The sequence below is a fragment of the Ambystoma mexicanum genome, chromosome 8 (assembly GCF_040938575.1).
Source record: "Ambystoma mexicanum isolate Mex_15411 chromosome 8, UKY_AmexF1_1, whole genome shotgun sequence".
Lineage (NCBI taxonomy): Eukaryota > Metazoa > Chordata > Amphibia > Caudata > Ambystomatidae > Ambystoma > Ambystoma mexicanum.
Window position 1 is genome coordinate 911,665,420 of NC_090929.1, and position 22,396 is coordinate 911,687,815.

Sequence of the window (22,396 nt, forward strand, 5' to 3'; positions counted from 1 at the left end):
GTCCAATGGACATCGGCAGGAAATGAAATTGGGCAGTTAGATTTCCCCATACGACACTGAGGAAATAACAGGTAAAATGATTATATTCACGATTTGCATCAAATGTAAATTTAGCACATGCAGAAAAATATCTTTCAATAAACAATGTGGGAGTTATAAACAATGGTATTTTTACCACAACAATAGAAAAATGATAGAAATGTTTTCTCTCTAGAATTGCAGGGAAGTGTCCATAGTAGGTATTTGTGTCTGTTTTGGTGGATGTATTGCCCTGATTCAGCCTCAATTATATTAAAGATAGCCCTTAAGCTTTAAAGAAATGTTAGGATATGGTTCCTGGTATATCCATAGTTTCTAACACAAAAAACAAAATTACACATGGCATTAATTAAGTGTTATGTCTGTTTTTAATCTATAGATTGTATGGTACACATCATGGTCCTAGTATGCAACCCGTTGAATGATACCACGTGAAGAGAATAACAAAGTGTCCTGAAGACAGAGCCAATGAGAAATGCAAAAGAATATTTGTTTGTATGTATTTCTTAAAGAAATATGGGTTCTAGAAACACATGCTAAGTGTTGACACATCTATCCTCCCCTGAAAAAGAGTTGTTTGATGGACACACAAATTATTGTTGGCATATTTGTTTCAAACACATTTTTTTCTGCAATTTGTGTCTTGATGCATATACATCAATAATGAAATGGTGTTTTGAGAAAAATGATTTGGCTGTGTGAACCATTATGGTCAATTGTTTTAACAAACATTAGTTTTACTACAAGTATGTTTTATAAATGTATAAACATTAAAATATGTATGTTATTTTTGATAATCATGTGTTTTCACTTGAATTATGTTGAATAGATTATGTGTGTATGTGCCAGGTGGATATTAGGAACAACCTTCTAGCTTAAAGGGAGGAAGCCGTCTTTGTGGGATTTTCTCTTTGCACTGTTAATAGCCTAGAACATTTTGCAGGTACCTTCCTCTAAAGGATCTGGTGAAGGACAAAGTGAATTGTTGTATCTAGGACAGCTATAGGTCAATGGTATCTTCTTTGTGATTTGGCTACAGTAAAAACGGTTGTTCAATGCTGTTCATGTGGTTCAAGGCTGTTAAAGTGCAGCGGTCGTGGACTACTAGATGGAGAGCGGTCTCGAGCAAGGGTTGAACAGAGCTGGTTGCGGTTCGAAGGTGATGCAGGGAGACAAGCTGAACGTGAGAGTCTGCTCGAAGAAGCTGGTGACTGGATACACAGGTCAGTCGGACATGTTTGATGAAGTGCTTTAGGTAATGCAGATCGTGAGGGCTACTAGCATCGGTTCGATGGTCAGGCAGTCAGCAAATATGCTGGTGACAATGTGCAGGTTTTGTTCTAGTGATATGAAGTGGGGTCCGATGGCCGGGGCTCGGACATCCACCAGGGCCGGTGCGGCCGGTGATGACCACCAGCAGCAAAGATGCTGACTGAATGATTGGCAGTTCGACAGCAACAGATGCAGCAAAGGAGCTTGTAGTTTGAGCTGAGTCAACACCACTCTCTGCTAGCACTATACTTTGCCCTTCTGACATCACACCCAAAGTGATTTGTTCTAGAGAAAGTGGAGGGGACAGGAAGGAAAGAGAAGGGCAGAGACAAACAAGATGGTGGGAGTCTTCCTCCACTGAATAGAGCTCCTCTGTCTATACTATGCCTGCCCCTTCCCTTCTCACTAGGACCAAAGGCATTTAGAAATGCAGCACCCTGGTGTGAGTATACTACCTTTGAATGGGTGTGCTCCTTTGCTTCCTGTAGAGTAGCTGTCTCTGGTGGAGGGCATTACCTAACCTCACAAAGAGATCAAATAAGAGGCCTGTCCAGTCAGGTCCCTGTCCTGTCAGTTTGCAGGGCCAGTCTGACTGGCCAGAATGCACATTACCTTCCACAGCTGAGCTGGCTCGCAGGAGCTGACAGATGTGTGATATCAATTTGGATGTGACTGCAATGATTATGAGTAGTGATATGCACCATGTCTTTACTTAGGCACATATATTTAGAGTATACCCTGCCATCATCATGGGCTACTTATGATCATCATAGTTTTGGAACAGGGGTGCATTTCTTGAATGCAGCCCCTGCATTGCATAGACGTGGCTGTCACTGCAGCTGTCAGATGGGCAACTGTGACCTCAGAACCTGCTCTGTGCCACTGATAGAGCAGGTGCTACAGATCAGGAGAATGAAGGGGAATCTGATCAGACGATTATGCTTTCAGAGATGGAATTATCCCCATCATTTTATTAATCAATACAAATAAAATGTTGATGTTAAGGCTTTGAAAGTGGACAATGAAATGTTCTCTCCTAAAGGAGTGTCATTCTTTATCACATGCAGAACTAAATATTTAATCACCTCAGTTTCTTATCCTTCATTTCTGGAGGATGATCAAAACTGTGCATTGTGTTCTTTCTTTCTTTCTTTCTTTCTTTCTTTCTTTCTTTCTTTCTTTCTTTCTTTCTTTCTTTCTTTCTTTCTTTCTTTCTTTCTTTCTTCCTTTCTTTCTCTCTTTCTTTCTTTCCTCCTTTCTTCCTTTCTTTGGCACAAGGCCATAAAAGATTCATCATAAATACATATACAATATTGAAATAAAGAGAACATTGCATAAAAACTGCTTTAGAAAACTGAACATTTACTTAATCAAAAAACATAATACAAAGGACAAAACGCGCCATAAAACAGCGAAAGATAACTTGCAGCCCCTCAAATGTGTTGGCCAGTTAGCGTGCTTATGCTAATTGCGTCGTAAGTCAGGGAGAGCTGACTCGCAGCACTGCATGCAGTAATATAGTAGGGCACGTTTCCAACAAGCCAGAAGAAAAATGAGCGCTTAAAGCCTCATTACTTCTTTGGCCTTTTTAACCAGGCTGATGGATAAATGTAGCTATCAAAATAACTGTGGCCGGGTCCTGAGTATAGGTTAAACATATTATGGCTTCCGAGATGGTTGATACACCAGGCACTCTCAGAACAGGTATCAAGTAGAAGCACCTTAGAGCTGTAAGGCTTGCACAAAAAACAGGAAATGGTATATAGTCTCCACACTGGAGCTATATAGAGGACATAAATCTGTTCTTCCATTGCTCCAAAATGTTTGTAAATATAGCCAATCTCAAGGTACCCATACAAAAATCAAAGAATAGAGCTTGTGCATATGAGGGTTCAACATAATCCGAATACCCTTCAAAGCCCGGTTCAAGCTTTATTCCAGATATTTCAGACAAAGTTTCAATTGCTGACAATTCAATATCCTTTTTGACCTATTATTAAAAGCTATAGCTTTTTCTGCTCTATTAGCAACGTTTTTGATGATATTCGTTGGTTGCAACCAAAGAACTTGTTCGTCAATGCGATCAAGGTTTTCCTCACATGTTTAGCCCACGAGAGACTTCTTTCCCCATCTGAATTGACCAGATGTACGATGTCATCACGATATGGCTCCAGTCCAGGTTTGCCCCACAATCTTAGCCAATACAGAACAGGCTTCATTGTCAAGTGGTAATCAACGGGACATAAGCCAACATCCATATGTAAAGGGCATTTGTTGACCCACGAGATTGACCCACTTCTTCAGAAATGTGTTTTCTACTTAAGCTAGCTCTAAAACACCACCATAACCCCACATCTCTACCCCATAGGAGGCAGAGGTCAATGCCTTTTTCCTGTACAATTCTAATGCAGGGGAAGTAGCTCTCCTACCATGTCTATTATAAAAGCTCATCACCCCATCACTACATTTGTCCAAGCCCAAGCCAGCACATGCTTTGTCAACTTGTGAGGTCCAGGGCCTATTCTGGTGAAACCGGATCCCCAAATAGTCATAAAACATCACCTGCTCAAGGGCTCAACTTTCAATTGATAGCCGTTGTCTGGAAAACTTTAGTTTGAACACCATTGTCTTAGTCTTTGCTATATTAAAGGAAAGTTTGAGGTTCCCACATTGCTCATGAAGCACGCCAAAAGTCACCTCAATCCCCTGTGGTGAGGTAGATAATAATATGGCGTCATCTGCAAAGAAAAGCGCTGTATATCTTTCTATGCCCAGTTTTGTGTGATCCAAAGACTCCTCAAGTAGTGTCCCAATCACTTCTTCAATATATACACAAAAGAAGAGGGGAGCAAGGACACACCCCTGCACAACCCCCTTAGTCACCACAAACCATGCCATCACCTCCCCTGTCTGGCCATAGTGAACCACAGCTTTATTATTGTTGCAAAGAGAAGGTTCACTCACCAATAAATTACTCGACATATCTCTTCCTTGCAAGGTATGCCAGATTAAATCCCATGGGACCTGATCAGAAGCTGTTTTAAGATCAGCTAAAAAAGTCATATATAAATTCATCTTCCTTTGCACTGTATATTTCTGCACAAGCATGAGAAGACGGAAACTTTGGTCCACTGTACTCTTTCCTTTCTGAAATCCCACTTGAATTGGATGGATAATATTATGAGTGGCAACCCATGCTTGGATATGCTTTAATATTACCTTGGCAAAAATGTTGCCAGTATCTCAAGCATATATACAGTCCGGTAGTTAACCGGATATTCTCTCCCTCCTTTTTTATAAATTGGGACAATTAGAACAAGTTGCCAAGAAACGGGAATGCTGTTCAATCTTATACATGCCATAAAAAGCTTCAGAAGAACGGAAGACCAGATCAGGGGCTCATCCTTAGATGCATCTACCAGGCCCTGCAGCCTCCCCCATCTTTGGGACTTAATAGCTATAATCATTTCATTTAGGGGAAGTTGTAAAAGGCCCCCTTCTACAAGCCTCCCTTGGCTGCTCTCCTCTTCAGGGGTTTCCTGTGTATCAATGGGCCATTCCCCTCGAAGAATGCACCATTTGTCTGGAGTGATGTTACATTCAAGGACACCGTTGACATTGGTTCCAGTGACCAATTTCCAGCTAGTAATGCTATCCCCTTTTTCATAAGCTGCAGTTAGGCGTTTCCATTCTATATTCTGGCATTCAGCCTTTTTAGCTTTCGTTAATTTTTATAATTTAATCTGCAAGAGTGCAAATGCTCGCTATCTACGGGAGGTCCAATAGCTAGACTATCTAGCAGTAGTTGTTTTGCATGGGAACATTCACTATTGTACCATGCAGTCTTGTGTACTACATGTATTTAACTGCCTGCCTAGCACATGATACAATAGGGTGGATTGATCCCACCAAATATTTAAACTCCCCAACGACATCAAAGTCTGACACACCCTCTTTACAGATATTCACGAAATTTGGCATAATGGCAGCATAAGGAGCAGGCTTACAAACACGTTTTACAAGTTTGGCCCATTACACATTTTTCCGTGCATGACCCATGACATAAACAGCCTCTTACACTGCTGCTCCCTATAGTCCTCAAGAAAATGACAGGGCCATGTCAATGCGATCGTTAATGGCCTGTGGTCACTTTAATACTTTTCCATTACTTCGAAGTGTATGACCCCATTACCGAGGTTGTATACGAATTGTTCGTTTTACAACTGCTCGAATGACAATTGAAGGTCAATTGTACCATATATGTGGGGGGAAACCCCCCACAACCCCCCACCCAACGCCAAACCCCCCAAAACCCATATATATATATATATATATATATATATATATATATATATATACACATTCGGTCAATTGTGAAAAGGTCAATTGTGACCCTTTAAATTCAGTCAATTGTTCATTCGAACAATTGTAAACGAACAATATGGGTAATACCATTACAGAATGTATCTGGAATAAAAATATAGTCAATAATAGAGGAGCTTTAGGGCCTGAAAACATCCATCTGGCAGGTTGATCACTGCTAAATTGCTCATTTCATGCCCTTGGGTCCAATGCATAAAAATAACAGGTAACATCAACAGCAGTTCTATGGACGTTCTTTGGCCTTGTTGCAACTAATGGGGGAATGATATCAAGATCTGGCTTCTTTACCATGTTATGAGAGTAAAACCAGAGTGTTTTGTTCCCCTTCATCCTCTTGCCTGCTTATTACTTTCATAAACCCTACAATACAGTCATCTCATGCAGTTGTCTCATCTATCCTTGCCTGCTCTGTGTGTTTGGTGATGGAGGCAGGTATTGACTTTCCTTTGTTTTTGGGCCCACCCTGCCAGGGGTGCTATGGCTTCCAAATCAGTCTTATTGGATGGGATGCGGGAAGAAATTCTCCATGCAGCTGAATGGTCAAAGTACTTGATTTTTAAAATATTTCGCCATAAATGTGTTCAAACATGTGTTTTGAACATGCACAAGAGGTAGCCTCTGACCTTGACATAAAATGGCTTACCCCCCGCAGTATCATGTGTGTGATGTTTACCTTGTATTAGGAGAAATGGAAGTGAGTATTATCCCTCCCAGCCATCCTTGTTTGTTTTACTCTCTTGCAGTGTTCGCCTAATGAAGAGGGCATGTTGTTGCAGTCCAGCGCTGTCGTGGACAATCACCAGAGGATCTCCATGAGTTCCTCGATGGGGTGGCCTGCTTTCCGGGTTTGGTGATTGTTTTATTTGTCTAGAATGTTCTCTAAGCTATAGAAGAGGATGAGGAACTAACTTTGGTAGGCTGTATGCTGCAGGTCTGTGGCTGATTGTTGGGGGACCATGAGTTGACTTTCAAATTGAATTGGATCACTGGAAAACTTTTTCGGTGTTTCATGGAAGATGTTTTGCTCAGAAAGTTTCTAACATTTTGTCCTTTGCTGCTGGTTAAAGTTAAGGAGGTTTATGATGCATAATACTTACCACCTTGTCTCCTAATGGTATCCAAACCCCAGCTCATGCTAGTGGCGGGGAGGGAGAGGTGAGCCCCTTTCTAACATTAATGCTTGAGAAGCAAAGAAAACATCTACAGAACATCCGTAGGTGGCAAAGTGATTCACAGCCGACCTTGATGAATACACCTCGGAGTACATTCATTGCTTTTCAAACATTGTTTCATAGTTTTATTCCCAGTGAAAAACAGTTGAATAGAGTGAAAAGCCACTATGTGGCATTGATGCGCCGACTTCATGAAGCCTTAATGGATGGCTGATTTTCTTAAAGTTGAATGTTTCTTATATTTTAATTGAGCTGAAATGATAAGTGTGTAATGTGATTGAGGAGTGACTGGTTGAGTTTGGAGGGATAGAGAGAGAGAGAGAGAGAGAGAGAGAGAGAGAGAGAGAGAGTGAGTGCGTGTGTGTGTTTAGAGATAAGAGAGAGTCCTAGCTGATTTGCTTCTATGCACAGGTTTCTTGATTACATTTACACATCTTTGTACATTATCAGTTTCCTTGCAGTGCATAGAAGCATGATTCAATGTGACACGTCTAAGCTCTCAAACATCACAAACCAGGATCAAGACCTTAGACAACTAGATCAACTGGTGTACTAATGAATGAACAATACTGTCCGCACATGCTCCCTTAAGTTCCATCTACTGAAACTCCCTCACTGTCTTCATATATCCATAGATTCCATCAAATTCCTTACCCCTTCTTCCGTCTCCCTTTTTCTTGTACCAGTCCTCATGTGAGGTGCTTCCCTTCCTGTGACACTGAACACAGGAACCAATAGATTTCTTTAAATGCGTCAACTCTCCCAAAAGAAAGAGGTATTGCTACCACATCATCCATTTGCGCAAAATCTTGTTCTCTTGTCCCTGGCACTGGAAACGGGTTGCCTTGCGCAGCAAGTCTGCCCTCTCACCTGCGCTTCTGATCAAGGGTTCTCGGCGCCAGACTTGACCCCCCCAGTCACTGGCATCAGACGCTCGACTGAAGTGAACGTGACCGTAGAAGAGCACCCTGAAATCCACCTCTTGGGATGTGAAGTGGCAACGCAGTGGTCCATTCGGGGCAATACTTGCTGTTACACCTCTGTACTGGAGTTTGTGTTTGTGTTGTATTCTCACCCATCCATGCACAGTGGAGGGGCAGTACAAGAAAAGAGGAGCATATATCCCACAAAGCTGTTTGGCACTAAATCCAGGCACCACAGAGGGCACAAGAGACACACCCGGTCTCCCTCTCCTGTCCTTGGGGCTATTTCTTCTCTATCCGGTCCACAATGGAGAAAAAAAACAACCAATTTGGCGATTCACCGCTACTTAACATGAAATTCGCAACATCTTGATTTCACACTATAACCACTAGATAGCGCATTTGAGAAAAAAAACTCAGACTCAAACAATGTATGTAACTTGTGTCTTATTGAGGTCAAGGTAGTACCATATTGAGACATTCAATGTAAACATTATACTTTTGTCATGAAAATTGTCATTGACACAATTAATGTGATTTGAAATTCAGCAACAATATAGTCTGACAAGATTCTCTTGCCATTCAAACACAGCAATCACATCTAATCATTGCCACAATAAATAAAGCCATTGAGAAAGCCAACACATGTTTTGACATGTTGTCGAGTTTAGCAGCGGGCAGGCATGGAGCATCCCACGCCCAAAAAACCGAAGAGACCAATAGTGTGACAGCAATACTGTGTTATTAAAAATACTGAAATAAAACAGGGATAGTCATGGACATCAAGTGATCTCCAGTTTCCACTTGTCCAGATACAGGTGTGCCACAGTGTTTACCTTGATATGATGTCACAAACAAATGATACATTGATGAAACCTAGGGGGGATATGATTGCATGAGTAGTATGGCAGTGTATATTTTCTATATTGGGTTAGTTCTCTAATTGGTCTGGTGATACTAGGTAACTCTGCCTAGCACCACCTACAAAAAAGATACATGGGGAACATGTCATATGGGTGAGTTATGAGTGGCTGCTGCACCACTGTTAAGTGGAATGTGGAAGGTGGACAGGGATTGGTCAGGGATAGCTTTTCAGCCTTGGCAGGGTGGACAGTTAACAGCACATGAGCAACAGTTGAAGGTCATAAGAACAGCCCCAAGGTGCTACTTAAGCTACCATTCCCTGATGCACCTCGAGCCAGGACATTTGACTTTCAACTTAATACTATGTTGTGTCTTTTGTCCCAAAGAGATGGATAGGAACAAAGGTCTGTGACTGCTCTTGTTTTGGTTCTAATGAATAGGCCTTCTCTGCCAGCTGCAAGTCACGTGTGGAGACGTATTTCAAATTATACTGTTTAGTAAATCAAGATGATTTTAGCTGGTTTTACCATGGGTGTTATTTCCTTCCTGGACTCTGGAGACTTGTTCAAGCTACGTTCTCCTCTGTGTCAGGTGTGAGCTGATGAGAACCTGACCTTCCTGCAACGTTTGTTTCCATGTTGATTCAGATAAAGTTATGTCCATCGTCTGGGATCTGCTTTTGTATGTATTTTTCCAATGCTGGCTCATACTTATCCTTCTCTGCTAACCTTGGAAATCTATGCGCTTGCTATCTGAGATTTTTGGGTTTGACTCTTTTGCTGGCTCAGCAAGACAAGCCCTCTATACTGTGTTATGGCTTCTTGATGTCTCCTATTCACCAAGCGTCACTGCGTCCTCCCTCTTGGTTTACATGGCCACTCATTTCAGGTGCGTTCAGCATTAAGCAAGCGTTTATATGTGTTCTTGTGCAACTAGTGGTTGCAAGCGTGTTCTTCGTGTTGAAGTGCAGTTTGACCTAGTGTTCATGTATCTTCGTACTTGGATGCATGTGTGCTTTGTGTCTAATGCACCTACGTGTGTTGGCCTCAGCCATGATGTCATTTGTCTCTTTCATGATTACAGTTTATCCAGGGGTCCCATCACTTGCAAATGTATTGCTTCAGTGAAATCATCTGGGTAGGGCCTGTACGGTTGTCTCTGAGGATAACGTCTCACATCGGTGATACAACGGTGGTGAGGGGGTAGACGCTATGAGCGAACTGTACCATTCATGCCTGTACCGTCGAAATGGGGGAGGGTGAAAGCAATGATGGACACGTTCATTTGCCTCTCTTCGTTGTAGGGGGTGCTTTGACTGTATAATCCAAGTTACAATAGTCGCGAGACGGTCAGTTAAAAAAAAAACTATTGATAGATGTGAAAAAATGAAAGAGCCACTCAGCACAAAGCCCACCCACATCTTTGTCAGGGCCGCACAGTGTAAATGAAGAGTTCTAGAAAGGAAGGTATCAATTGTCAGTGAAAACTGATGAAACAAAATCAAAAGAGTGATCAATTAATTGGCTTTGGTAAAGAAAGTGGGTGGGGTCCATAGAGGTGCTAAGGAGTGAAAAGGGGAAGGCACGAGTGCCCCTGAAAGTACCGAACTTGGAAGAAATAAACCAAACATTTGGTGCCGGAATTCAATTCAAATCAATGTGAGGCTATCAAAAAATAAATAAACATCGCACACAGACCCAGCAATGCAAATTGCTTGATGAAGAAAGGTGCATCCCACTAGCCAGTGAAACAAATATTTTGTGATCAATCAAGAATTAAGCAAAAACTCAACTCATGTGTCAAGGCACTGATGCTCAAAAGAGACACAGAGGTGAACATACTGAAATATCAGTGGAAGAAGTATTCAAGTACTCTGCAAAGAGGAGCATGGAGAGCCAGTCATGAGTAAGGCTTTAGAAAATAAAATATTGATTTAGAGTGGAAAAGTCCTTGTATAATGAACCTACAATTGAAAATACAAATGGAAAACTGTTTACCTCTAGTTTATCGATGACCAAACAAAAATGTGGGAAGGGAAGTTGTTCAAAGGACTAAATGCTGCATGATTCAGTAAGTGGGGTGAAGTCTCATTGACATGTATGGCCTACAAAATAAATATGATGCACAAAGTAAGTGATCGAAATGATCATTGAATTGCAGGTGCCATGCAAGGTGAAAGGGAAGCAAACTTAACGCAAGCAAGGATGAATCAAGGATCCAGCGAGCCGAGCCTCCACATAGTATATGTTCATACAATGAACAAGTTTTGGCACTCTGTTTAGGAAGGCTGCCCCCAAAGTGGCATCACGATTAGATATTGCCGGAAGCCACGTCACAGTCCTAGGGGGTTGCCATGGACACCATGCATATTTGTATGAGTATTTGAGATGCTGGACAGCGGAATGTTGATACAGCGTATCAACAAATACTCAAATCCGACCATACAGCCGAGATGAACAGGGAGGATGCACAGTCGCATGTATATTGCAGCATGTACAGGATCATTGTTCCAAAAATATTCAAATCTCATCAAGTTGATGTATATAACTTGTGCCCCTTTACTGTAACATGTGTAGAGAAATCGAGCAATCCCGACACACTAAGGTGTGTAGGGATATGATTATGTCAGCAAATAATGTGCACACTCTGTTGTCTCAAGAATTGCACGTGTGTGAAACCAGAGAATTAGTTGATCACCAAGGCTAACTCTTCTTTTTTATTCAGGCCACTCCTGACTGAGTCTGTGAATATTATCCAATAAGCCTCTCTGTTTTTCAAATGTTTTCCAGGATCTCCCCTTCTGAGGGATGTGGACATTTTCTCAATAATGGTCCAATGTAGATTCTCAGCTGTATGTCCATACTGCGCTAAATGCTCAAAGATCCTTTTGGAAGGTGTGTTGGTGCTAAAGCATGAAGGGTGTTCTGTTAACCTAACAGTCATTTTTGCTGGTTGTCTGCCCTATGTATATCTTTTTGCAAGGACAATATAAGGCGTAAATGAAATGTTTTGAATTACAATTGGAGTGGAATCTCAGTTCCCACTTGATATTGTCATGTATAAAGAATGTGGTCATGTTGGTTGAGTCACAGGTAGAGCAGCGTTAGCAGAGGTAATGGCCCCAAACCTGTTGCTGCCCCCACATTTCTGGTAGAGTGGAATTGCGAGGTTTTGACTAACTTTTGCTGTAGATGGCTCCTTCTTTTAAAGGCGAATAACATTTTTTTACTTATTAGAGTGTCTTTAATAATTGGCCAATTTATTCGGACCGATTGTCGCACGTCGATGCGAGCTCTAAACGTAGTGACACAAGTGATTATATCAGTCTGTGCCGTCTTTTCTCGATTCAGAAAGAGCCTATCTCTGTGTGAGCTGTTGGCCCTCTTGCGGGCATTCCTGATGATTTGTTTTGGGTAACCCCGTTCAAGCAGCTTCCCTTGTAATTCATCGGCCTCAGTTGCATAATCCATGTTGTCAGTACAGTTGCGCCTATGTTTGAGGAATTGTCCATAGAATTGTCTATCTGGGTCTCTTGCTTCTGCTGTGAGGATGCCACATCCTTCCCTTCCTCCTACTGCTCCTGGTCTACTTCCTGCTGAAGCCCCTCAACTACCTTCCCTTGGCCCTCCCTATGCTGCCTCTGCGCCTGCACTGCCTGTTTCCATTATATAACAACAACAAACAAACAAACAAATAAATAACGTAACTGACAGAACACTCTGTTAAATGATCTCTGCCTGATGTATTTGGCCGGGATCCTGACTGTCCTGTTAAAGCAACAGGATTGAAGAGGTCCATTAAAGCTATTTCAGACTCCTTCATTTTCTGGATGGCCAGTGCTTGAACCGGTGAGTACATCACAGTCAGAGTTGGAAGGAAACAGACAGAGCTACAATGTCCAGATTACTGATCCAGATGTACCCCTCCATAGGTTTCAGGATACCTCACTCAATGAAAACTGAATAGGTGGCTGCCTGGTAACAGGAGAGGGACAGACCTTTAAACCTCCTGGCAGTTCTTAAAATCTCCCAGCATCCCTGTACCTGTCTGACTGAAAATGACCAGACCCTAGACCTACCATAAGGGGAAGTGTGATGGAGCAGTGATCACCAGTAATAAGGGTCTTTGTATAGGTGTCAAGTTTAGTTGCACCAACCCTTTCCAAACCCCGCTCCTTCTCACCTGATTGTTTGGAGGATGACTTCTTCCTGCGTCCCTTCTTCTTCTGTGCCTTTTTTTTGTGAAGAGGAATGGTCTATCCCGTATGAAAGCCACTCTGTCTCCCTAGTGGAACAGGTATTCAGGTGACCTCCTTCCGGAAAGAGAGGAAAAAAGTGTAAGCTTAAAAAAGCCTCTCTTGACAAAAGTCCAGACTGAAGTGGATGATCGATTGTAAGATGAAAGGATCACTGGATTGTGAGAATGATCCAGCAGGTCTGGTATCCAACAAAGAAACTTTGGCTAGTATCTAGTCTTTGCATAACATGGACTCCGTAGGAACATAGGAGCACTAGGCACAACGGTGTAAAATGAGAAAAAAGGGAAGCAAGGAAGGGGAATGCGAAGGGGTCCAGAGCGGAGCCACAGAGAGAGTAAAGGGAGGAGGAAATAAGTCCCGTAAGAAACAAAGAGCAACAGAACCCACGAAAGAGAGCGGAAAGAGACTCGTACTCAGACAAACGGTAGAGATTACAGGGAAAGGGAGGAGCGGGAAGCAACCTGTAAAAGAGAGCAGGCCGGAAACAAAGAACCCAGAGCGGGACGAGATCTGAATGGGGGAGTGGGACGAGACCCGTGAAGAGAGAGAGCGGGCGAGACCCGTGAAGAGAGAGAGCGGGACGAGACCCAAGAAAAGAGAGAGCGGGGCGAGACCCGTGAAGAGAGAGAGCGGGACGAGACCCGTGAAGAGAGTGTGCGGGGCGAGACCCGAAAACGAAAGTAAACAAGGGAGGAGTAAGAGGAGCAATACAGGCAGGCGATAAGGAACAGCAGCCGGCAGCGTCAGAACCCAAAGCAAAGCGAAGGGTTGCAACGTGCCGGAAGAGAGGCAGGGGCGGGGTTAAGAGACAGGAATCAGCGATAAACCGGAAACAGGTAGGAAGGAATCAATGTCGGACCAGTCGCCACCGTTGCCACAAGCGCCAGCACGGCAAACGAGCAAGGCGCATGACAATAGGGCGTCTGATCAGGTGTGGGTGCAGTCGGGTATCTGCAATCACATTGGCACAATCCAAAGCCATATTGTGCTGCATCAGACATGTCAGTGTTCAGTTTCCATGAGGTCGGGGGCTGGAGGGTCTGTATTTCGATACAAGTTAGGATATGGATTTTGACCTGTAGCCTGGAAAACATGGGTTGAAAGGCGGCAGAAATTCCGTGAGCCTGTTCATAGTCATTACTCACTGGCACAAGGAGCTGATGGCAAGTACTAGACGAGGCATGGGAGAACTATCAGACCTCTCTCTCCTAGAGCAATTATCATACTGAAAACAGTACTGAAAGGATCAAGTAGACCTCGCCATGAATGCAGATCCTAGGGCGCCCTCGAGCTATTACATGTTTACGTTTGGAATAGAGCTCAAACAGTCGCACTAATCATCAGTTCAACTAATGTCATTGCCAACAGTTCCCAGTTGACAATCCTAGAGGTTTCTGTAGGCAATAACACACCCCAACTGTGACTCCAATGGCCTCTACCTCATGCAGGTAACATGACTGTGGGAAACACAGAGGGACTTAATTGACATTGGGAGTTTACTTTAAACAAGAGTTGAATAAAAACAAATAACATTAACGTGGGTTATCTTTTTACTTTAAGATCAGCAACAGCCATCCACTGATGCTCGCCCAGTAAATGTGGACATATCGTGGGGCATGGACAGGGTGTCATGTGGAATGCTTTGAGCCATCCATGGCTGTTACAAGCCATTGCAGGCATAGAGCATGTCACACTCAATTTCGGGTCATCTGAGTGCCCAGCAAGTGCACAGTGGTTAAAGAATGTCCAGCAAAGACAGAACCTGAACTCCCACCCAGCAGTGCCAAAACAACAGACTTAAGCATTCCTGCTACACAGTGGTGGCTGGTGGACTTTTGCAATATCGAGCAATACTTTTACAGTATTTAATGTTAGCAACCAAGAGTAGAGAAGTAACACAAATTAATAGGGTTTTGGGGGGTGATGGGGTCCTTCCCCCTCTGAGAAATGTTGTAAAATTAATGATTAGAATTTTGCATTTTCAGTAGATTTTCTGTGAAAAATGTGATAAAAAGCCATTAATGTACAGTCTATTCTGCAGCGTGACACCTAAAAACATCTGATAGATGCCAGGTCACAGACAGTAGGCCTGGGCATTTTGCAACCCATTTTCCGGATACCAGTGTCCACAATATATGCAGGCATTCCCATTGAAACAATGCAACCATGATGGCTTTGCCCTATACAGCCAGCACTGCCTCTGTCTTGGATTCACATGATAATGCCAGTAATGCCAATGTAGGAAAACATGATGGTGGCATTGCTTAATAAGGATAGTACTGACTGTGTAAAAACAAGCTCATCCTGGTTACGCACAATAATGCCAGTGCTGCCACTGGAAGAATACACTCATGACGGCTTTGTCCAATGTACTGAACCCGGCACATTCTGGTACTCTCAGAGTTGAAACCAGTGCTTAACGCTTGTCCATGACCTATTTATTAAAAGAAGTTGTCACTTTTTTTCTCTGCTTTCCACTGTAGCATTTGGCATATTGAAATGAGCAACAAGAAAGTGTGTTGTGTCTGCAGATGTGTTGCTTCTCAAACTTGCATTAGAAAGGGAAGGGACATCCTTGGGAGTCAGGCTGGATGGTAACGACTGAAAATTGTTTTGTAAATATCTGTGAGTATGTCAGGCCACAGCCGAAGATTCTGTCATATTCCTTAGCGAAGAAAGTGGATGTTTTTTGCTGATGGTTTCCGTTGTATATACTCGCTGCTTTTCATGTGCTTGTGGGAACTCAGGACCAAAGGAAGAGGCTGTCCACGGATTAGAGGAGGGTTGAGGGATGTGAATCAGAGCTCGTCCGCAAAGAGAGGACCCGCAAACCATCCTTCTTTTGTCATGCTCCCACCCTCTGGAACTCAATCCCAGTGTCGGCTGGAAATGCCCCCACAATTCCCAATTTCCCAAATCTCTCAAAACATGGCTCTTGCATCAACACATGACCAAGGACTTCTATTGGATGCACATACCAACGCACAGACCTCACAGTACTGTGCTGCTGTTAAAAGATGCCAGCCCAAATGCCGGCTACCCACACTCCACTTCTTCCGAGCTAGGTCCACACTTTAAACAATAACATAAACATAAAATAAATGTATAAGTATTAGGTTTGGTCCGAAGGCAACTTCTGTGGGTGCATCCATGATTGTACTGAAGGTGGTGTGCTGCCACTGTCTTCCAGCTGTCCACTTTATTTTAAAGTCCTGCCTTCGTGTGCGGCTTCAATAAACACATTGAATTTTCATGCCTATCATACAAAGAGAACTCTTGTGCAATCTATGTTATTATTAGTAACATTTAATGCAAAAGTAGTTGAAATTGAAATGGGCAATATATACAACAGAGAACATTTACATTAAATGCATACAAATTAAAGACAAATTCATTAGTGTTGTGGTGGGACCAAGCCTGATTTGCATATAGTCTTTCCCCTTTCGTAACAGCTTGGCAGGCGAGGTACGATGGCCCAGAGCAATGGCAGGGGTAAAGATTAATTCTGAAGCATCCAGCCATCACCTCTTTTGTTTTGCTACAGTCACCCCGAGTGGGATGGATATTCCCAGACCCAAGCTACAACACGGCCGAAACATGTTTGTGGATGCTTGTTGTCTCGTGCAGAAGGGATGTCACCAAGCAATTTGGGCTGGATTAAGCCTGTTTTGCATATGGTCTTTCGCCTTTTGTAATGGCTTGGCAGGCGAAGAACGATGGTGTGGAGTTTTGCCCAGAACAATGTCAGAGGGTAAGATTAATTCTAAACCTTCCTGCCATCACCTCTTTTCTTTTGCTGCAATCATGTATAATCAACAAGAGAAAACAGTAACTTAATAGTCAAAAAGAAATGTAAAATAAAATATGGATACACAGAAACCATCAAAAATATCATGGACCAAAAAGGTTCCTCGTACAGAAAAGTTTCTGCACAGAAAAGAGATCAACTATAAGTCAAAGGATAGGTCCTCATATATCTTTCTTTTGAGGTCAGCCGTGATATTTTTCACTGGATTATGCCATAGGGTCATTACAGTTTATCAAATACAAAAAAACAAAATAAAGTGATCAACAAAAAATTATCTATTGAGATTTCTTCTGAGGTCATCAGTGGTGTTATTCACTAGATTTTACCATTGGGGTCGACGTCAATTGATGTTTCGGCCATGGTCAATGACAATGCCCTCCTCAAGACCCAACACATAGTAATAAGAGGGTGACCTGTCAAGATAAATCAGAGGAGAGAAGGAATGTAATTAAGGCCTTAACTTACTATTTCTTTAATTAATTAAATTGGTTAACGTTGCCCTACAAAAGGGGAGGCAAATAAGATGGCGGTTTCAGGCATGACTCAGAAGGTGGGAGCAGGAAGAGGTGATTGGCCAGAGATTGGCTAATGGACCACATTCCATTGTTTGAGGAACCTGAGGGCATCCCTACTTCTACTTCCCCTGCATCCTCCTCTCAGGTGGCCAGGGAAAGGCCATCGCTCTTGGATCCCAACCCTGGGGGTGGATATGCAAGGGAGGATCACCTGGGTGGAGGGACCTTGAGGAGTGGGGAGAGGATGTCTTTGGGTGAAACATGGTATCCCCCTTTCCCTTGTCAGAATGAACCCTACCCTCCCCCTACATTCGTAGGTTATTGTCAGTTTTTACCTCTTTTTTACACACAAAATGTCCCACAACCATTTCACTTTAAGAATCGGATAAGGAGGAGGCAAGTGGGAGGTATGCACGACCAATGGCAATGTATCATATTGGCCGACGACCAACCGTCTCATGCACTAAACGTCAGGAATACAGACTCATAAGTTTGACCAATGTGCGGCCATTTTGATGTAGCTAGAATCGCCATTTTGTTCACTAATGTTTGCTCATTGCTTTTTGTTCAAAACTGCTTAGCCGAAAGCTTATTCTGCGTATTCTGCTTCACTGATTACTTTGTTGTTCAAAGCGAAAGAGCAAGGCCGCGAGGCCGGGAGTTATTCATTGAAACATAACGTAGGCAGCCCCAGAGAGGAATGCCCAATCCCCTCCCGCATATAGCCTTGGAGGAGAGCAACACAGCATTTAATCATTTCACTGATGCCAGCCAGTCTCGTTAATATGGTAGAACTGCTAGAAAGAAACAGCTAAAGGCTTGAATTATGCTTTTCTTACGGCCCCCCTTTCCTAAGCCCAGCAGAGCGAGCTGACTCCCAGGACACGAATAGCAAATAGGAGATAGCAAGGCCTGGAATGCGACTCTTCCCCCGTACGCAGCTTGCCTGAAAGAACAGAAGCACTGTGTTCTGTTCAACAAAGACATATGTCTCTAGACTCGCAATGTTGCATATTGTCGCTAAAATAGATGTTTGAAGGTGTCATATTCGTCGGAATTGTCAATCATCAGACCCAGTTCAAAGAAACTGTACAATGGGCGTAATGAACATGTCATGACTGATTGCAGGATGTCCATTATGTATATATGTAACTGATGTACGTTATTTGCTCTCTTGCGTCCCTCGAGGTCTGGAGACACACGTCGCGGGGCGTGAGACCGAGTTGGCCAACTGAGACTCTTTGCTTTGCAATAAACCCTAGCTTTTGGGAATACAACCTCATGTCTGACTTGTCAGTTCGTGTGTGTGGTGATTTGCCTTGTTTCCACTACGCGAGGGTCCCCTATGGGCCCCTTCAAGATGGCGCCCGAATAGGGACCCTCCCCCACTTGTTCCATCGTGTATGTTGTAAGATAAGAAAGGCGGAGAGAACAGCAAGGACGGGACAATCGAGCCGGGATCAAGAGGTGTTCGGGGTGCCCCTGTGTAAGTGATGAGACTCCTATGCAGATCTGCACACATCTGATCCCTGATCGACGTACCCAGCCAGAGAACAAGGAGGCGAGGGTCCCGAAACAAGGCTGAGCCAAGAGACGCAGACACAATGTCATTGGTTGTGTCAGTATACGGACAAATTGTGTCTTCCCAAATTGACTTATCAGGTGAGTCGTACTCCGATTCGAAATAGCCCTGATATTGGTTGAGAGTTGACTTTGCAAAATCAAACGCCCAGTGTAAGGTTGATTAGCCGAGGGTAAGGTTAAAACATGGCTGGAGTATTGTCCACCCTAGTGGGGTTTTTCCGCAGCGGTAGACAATCTTTGGAAGATGGCCAAGTTGCGCCACCTGAGGGAACGCCGGCGTACGAGATGTATGTAAAGCATGGTGTGGGTGCAGTAATGTTCTGTGAGATTTGGCATAAGCAAACCAGAAACCAAGAAGATGTTCAGTGGCCAATTAATGGGAGTTATGAGATTGAGAGAATAGATAACTTGGAGAAGGTGTTGATAAGAAAAAAAGCACGTCCCGCAGCATTCGATATCCTTAGGGACTGGAGAAGGGAAGCTGTGCTTCATTGGAAAAGTAGAGAGAAACATGCGCGCAGGCATAAATCAAAAACTGAAAAAGTGGAAGAAAAGCAAGAGGAGGAGTGGTCTGAGAAGGACAGGTAGACGCGAACAGTTGAACATAGAAAGAATATACCCACAACGAGAATTGTATATAGCAGATGATTTTATAGAATAAAATGTTGACCGATACAAAGCGGGGACCAAGACCAGAAAGTAAAACAAATGCGTCACGAACCATTGTTCAGCCCCCTCTTGTTGCCCAAGCCCCCGCGCCCCTCCCAATTGTTCAAATCCTAGCACAACCAGAGACTGCGCACATAGCACCTCCCATTAGCCAGCCAGTATCACAACAGTCACTTCCCGTTCCTGTTATCCCATCCGCACCTCCCGCCCTAGAAACAGACACAGTCCCGTCCGTACCACCCGCGGTTGAACTTGAAACTATGGAGGCGAGAGATGGGACTGTACAAAGTGGATGCACAAGAGTGATCCGCAGTGCGATCAGCAAGGAGAGGAAGCGGGAATTGCAAGTTCAGGCAGAGATGTATATAGATGGGAACGATGGGATGGCTGCATTGGACTCGATGTATGACTTCCGAAGAAGCAATGAAAGAGAGGTAGTGTTGGAATGCATGGGTGAATATTTAGTTAGAAGATGGAAACAGTTAATTGGGAAATTACCGCCACAACGATTGTTAGATTTAAATGCATTAGCACGTTGTAGAGAAAGAGATGAAGGAGTAAGGGAACATGTATATGGACTTTTTGAGCTTTAAAATGAACTTGATAATGAATATGCTGAAATGTTTACCACACCTGGCTACGGGAGTAGGGATATCAGGAGGGATAGGAAGAATGTGGCACATGTGGCATCATCTTACATACAGCGGCAACATTCGTCATCCTCAATACAGATAGGCGATAAACTAAAAGTATGTGTACGAGAGGCGCTAAGATGGATGTCGGATCCTAGTACTCCTGCAATGGAAATACATGACATATTCAATGAATATACCATGCCCATGAAAAGAAAAGCACTGCAGGCGATGGCTGAACATTTAATAGACAAAGATATAAAGGACAAGAAGGTCAGCCCCCCCAAAATAATGGCGATATATAAGAGGCACTAGAACGAGGGACAGGGGAAACAGCTTTGTCGCTTGACTTGGGGATATTATTGCATATGAGGGAAGGGGGAGGAACAGTGAGTGCCCAAAGTAGAAATTCCTGCAGCAGGCACTTTAGCGGCGCAGGTAACGCCAGCACATTATACCGCCCAATATGTACATGTCCCCTTTTCCAGTCAGGAAGTGAAGAACATAAAACAGACGATTCCTGATAAAAGAAAGAAAGAAAGAATCCTGACGTATTTTACAAAGAAGTAGAATCCTGTCTGCAATCATCCGTGCTTACCATGGGTGACATAGATTTAATATTCCCAGTGATCCTGCCAGCAGACATATGGAAGCAGATAAGAAAAGTGGATGATATAACGGCCTATGGCGCCACCTGGGCGGATTTGGTAAAAGAAGACAGGAATAAAGAGGTTGGAGGGAAGCCAGGGGCGAACATGGTAGCATTACCAGGACGAATTGTACAAAGATTAAAAGAGATTGTTCCAGAGAAAAGAATCCAATGGGATAACTTGACTGCATGTGTGCAAGGCAAGGATGAGCTAGCTACAGACTATTTTAATAGGTTTGAGGAAGTATTCACAGGCTTCAGTGGGCAGGATGTGAGTTCAGAAGCGGGGAAAAGATTATTTCTTGATAAGTATGTGAGTGGGTTAACTCTTCCATTTCAAAATTTGATAATGACATCCGAAAGTGCGTGGCAAGCAAAAACGCTGGGCGAAGTATTACATATGGCACAATATTATGAGAACAGGGTAAATGCAGAGAAAGAAAAAGAGGTAAAAGATAGAGTAAATTTGAAGACGAGAGTGGTACTTCAGCAAGTAGCGGGACACAACAGAGGGAGGAGGAACGCACAAGGAAGGAGTAATTCAAATATGCATGGAGGATCGTTGGGGCAGAATCAGTGTGCATACTGCAAAGAGGAAGGGCACTGGAGAGCGCAATGCCCACATTTGCAAAATAGAACTGGGGTGGTCAGAGAAGACAGCACCGGGGGCACCCAGGAGCAAATGGACCGAATAGAAATAATATGCAGCAGCACCAAAGTATCCAAGGAGTTCAGAATCAAGCTCAGCATCAGAACACTACCAACCAGAGTCAGGGCCAGAGTAATCAACAACATGGGAATAACCAGAATGGGGGAGCTAGAGGAAGGGATGGGAACATTTTCGATACACAACAAAATGCGTATTACAGCAATAGCAGTGATTACACATCGGACGATGTGTTATTCCTACAATAGGACAGCCCAAGACAGGGGTCGGAACCAGTGTCTATTCCCGTGAATCAGAAAGGCCCTATGTAGAGATGAGAGTCGGGGATACAGAGCACCGTTTTCTTGTAGATACGGGAGCGCAGAAGTGTTCAATAGATCATCATTTGGTTCCAGACATACCACTGTCAGGGCAAAAGAATATTTCTGTAGGGTTCGCAGGTACACCAGTAATTAACCCAGTGTCCCAATCAGTCCCAGTAACAATAGGTCCATTCACTGAGCATTGTCCATTTCTCTTAACAGATAATTGTGGAGAAAACCTTTTGGGATTGAATTTATAGAAAAAACAGGTGCAGTTATTCATTGCACTCCCGATGGTGTGTTTTTAACAATTTGCCCACAAGATGCAGAGGTGTCTGAATTTTTGTCTAATCCCTTGCCAGGAGAGTTGAGTAAGGTGCCAATCTGTATATGGACAATAAATGACAATGATGTGGGATGCTTAAAGATAGAGCCCGTAAAAGTGATTTTGAAAGAAGGGGTCACGCTGCCGCATATTCCACAGTACAGATTTTAGCTGACGGAGGGCAAGGATTGAAAAGGATTGTTTCAGATTTGGTGAAATTAGGGGTAATTGAGGAAATTGCAGGTAGTACATGCAACAGCCCCATTCTTCCAGTATACAAGAAAGGAGATAACGAGGTACCCTATCGTTTCATAATTGATCTGCGTGCGTTAAA